We start from the raw sequence: 2,967 nt of genomic DNA, 5'->3' as shown, positions 1-2,967 counted from the left end.
TCAGTGACGCGCATCTTGGTGATTTAATTTGGGAATTTCTTCGCAAACAGTGAGTTTCACTTTCCCCTTTTAAACTCTTTAAACGCTTTTCTCTTGGGGGAGATAACATACTCCGAACTCATTTTAGATTTTGTTAATATAGATTATATATCATTTGTAAAGACTAAGTGGCAAACGCGTAAACTAAAGTCCTTCATAACATCGAACCGGTTAATATTTGGATAATAGCGAGTCACTGTTGAGTAGTACTACTGGGTTTGACAAACCCCACCTGTAAGGCCCCGAACCCGGTGACCCTACTTTAGCGTCGGATTTACTCATAAACACAGTTCTTCAAATCAGAGTTTATTAAAACTTTTCGCGGAATATAAAACATCAATCATTTGTTACCAAACATTAAATCTTTTCTTTGATACCATAACACAAAACTTTATATTTAAAACATCTTTACTTCTTTCTTCAGATGCCAGCCGTTCAATCCATGCCGTGTGTCATCCTCATGCTAACTCTATAAACAGCTCACCTGCGTGCATACTAAAAGTCAGCTACGCTGAGTGAGTTCTAGTTAATCATACAATATCATGCAATACCTTCTTACATACATACGTACTTAACCTCATAACTTTCTTTCATACACACATAAGTACTCATACCATCATTCTTACTTACATACTTTCTTTCTTACTTACATACTTTCTTTACATTCATAATCATACGTTTTAAAGAGCCTTTCGCCCTATAACCTCACAGATATTATAAGGGTCTGGTCCCTAGTTTTCGAATATTAGAAGGGTTCGATTCCCTAACATCACAGATATTATAAGGGTCTGGTCCCTATCATCACAGATATTATAAGGGTCTGGTCCCTAACATCACAGATATTATAAGGGTCTGGTCCCTATCATCACAGATATTATAAGGGTCTGGTCCCTAACATCACAGATATTATAAGGGTCTGGTCCCTAACATCACAGATATTATAAGGGTCTGGTCCCTAACATCACAGATATTATAAGGGTCTGGTCCCTAACATCACAGATATTATAAGGGTCTGGTCCTTAACATCACAGATATTATAAGGGTCTGGTCCCTTGGTTTTCGAATATTAGTAGGGTTCGATTCCCTCTTCATTACCATACAACCATACATCCTACCTCGAGTATTATTAGGGCTCGGTACCCTTTTCGTAACCATACAACCATACAACCGTCATTTCCTTCTTTTATTAACTTTATTACGTTCATATACATAAACATACATATCATACTTACCATATTTATAACGTTACAACCTGACAGTACGTACAATATCCGAAGATCGTTCACGTACCATCAAGCAATCATTCATACATATCACACATATCACATACCATTCGTGTACCTATACACACATACTTACATTATAACATAAGAACACTCTAGGCATTCTTTACCTCATTCATTAACAACCATACCCCTTGTCGTTACGTGCAATATCCGAAGATCGTTCACGCCCCGACAAGTATTCATTTGAACATTCATACATCTACGATATATAATATTCGTACCTTTATTTTTAACCTGACAGTACGCGCATTATCCGAAGATCGTTCGCGTACCGACAAACAATCATTCATATCTATCACACATTTCACATATGACATACACTTATCACTTAGGATAAATGTATTAACAACACATCGAGTATGCACACAGCCCCGAAAACATAACAAGGAATGGGGCTAGAAACTCACCTGAATTCTGCTTCTTTCTCTGGTAGCTGTAAATCCCTTCTTTAACTGAGCTCGGCTAACTGTACAAGTTACACGTATCAATACTCGCCTGACCTAATCTGGTGGCCTAGTATTAGCTTACTTTAACTTATCGCTTTATAATTTATTTTCTAATCAAACTTGGCTTTAGGCGAAGTTAACCCTTCGGGCGAACTTAGCTTCAGGCGAAGTTAAACCTTAGGCGAACTTGGCTTCAGGCGAAGTTAAACCTTAGGCGAACTTGGCTTTTAGGCGAAGTTAAACCTCAGGCGAACTTGGCTTCAGGCGAAGTTAAACCTTAGGCGAACTTGGCTTCAGGCGAAGTTAAACCTTAGGCGAACTTGGCTTTTAGGCGAAGTTACCATTTAGGCGAAGTTGCCATCAGGCGAACTTGGCTTCAGGCGAACTTATCAGGCGAACTTGGCTTGCAGGCGAAGTTCATCAGGCGAACTCAGCTTGCAGGCGAAGTTCATCGCTTGAAGGCGAAGTTGCCCAGATGAAGGCGAAGTTGTCGCGCTGCAGATCTGTTTGCCCATAACTCCTTCGTTTCTTAGCCAAATAACTCGATTTTGGTACCCACGGAATCGTATGGTCGGCGCCTACAAATCCCAACCATCAAATCGGCCTAAAATCGACGTTTTAGGGGTCCGATTTGGGCAGTTTGGGTTTCGGGTCCGGTTAACCCATCCAATCCTAACCATTTTCAGTAATATTAGCTTTGGAGGATATGTTCTTACCTTACCAACGCAGATCTATCAACAAAACCTCGGGTCTCGGCTCCGAATCTTGATCGGTTAGAATGTGTGTGTTTTGAGGGTGTAAGGAGTGTGTGTTAGGGAGTTTGGTGAGAAAATGAGATATTTTGGGATTTTGGGGGTATTTATATCCCTGAAATCCCATTCTCATTTAACCTATCTCAATTAACCCAAGTCCATAACCCACTTCCATTACCCGACATTAGCCCGACCCATACCAACTCCTATTCTTTTATTTATTCCCTGATAACCCGAGTAAACTTCCCATCTATTAATAAGTAATGTAATTAATATTACCTTTGAAATTTCGGGATGTTACAAGTCTTCCCTCCTTAAAGAGGTTTCGTCCCCGAAACCTAACTTATTCCCTATAAAAGGAAAACTTCTTACATATACACGTTTTATAGAATTGCTTTCGCTTTCTGAGTTACCCTTCCTACTTCCGACTTTACAGCCATCGAA

Source organism: Bidens hawaiensis, unplaced genomic scaffold (assembly GCF_021521415.1).
Source record: "Bidens hawaiensis isolate Kalapana, Puna unplaced genomic scaffold, B.hawaiensis_p1.1 tig00000599_1, whole genome shotgun sequence".
NCBI lineage: Eukaryota > Viridiplantae > Streptophyta > Magnoliopsida > Asterales > Asteraceae > Bidens > Bidens hawaiensis.
The sequence above is the reverse complement of the archived record's forward strand: the minus strand, read 5'-3'. Positions refer to the sequence as shown.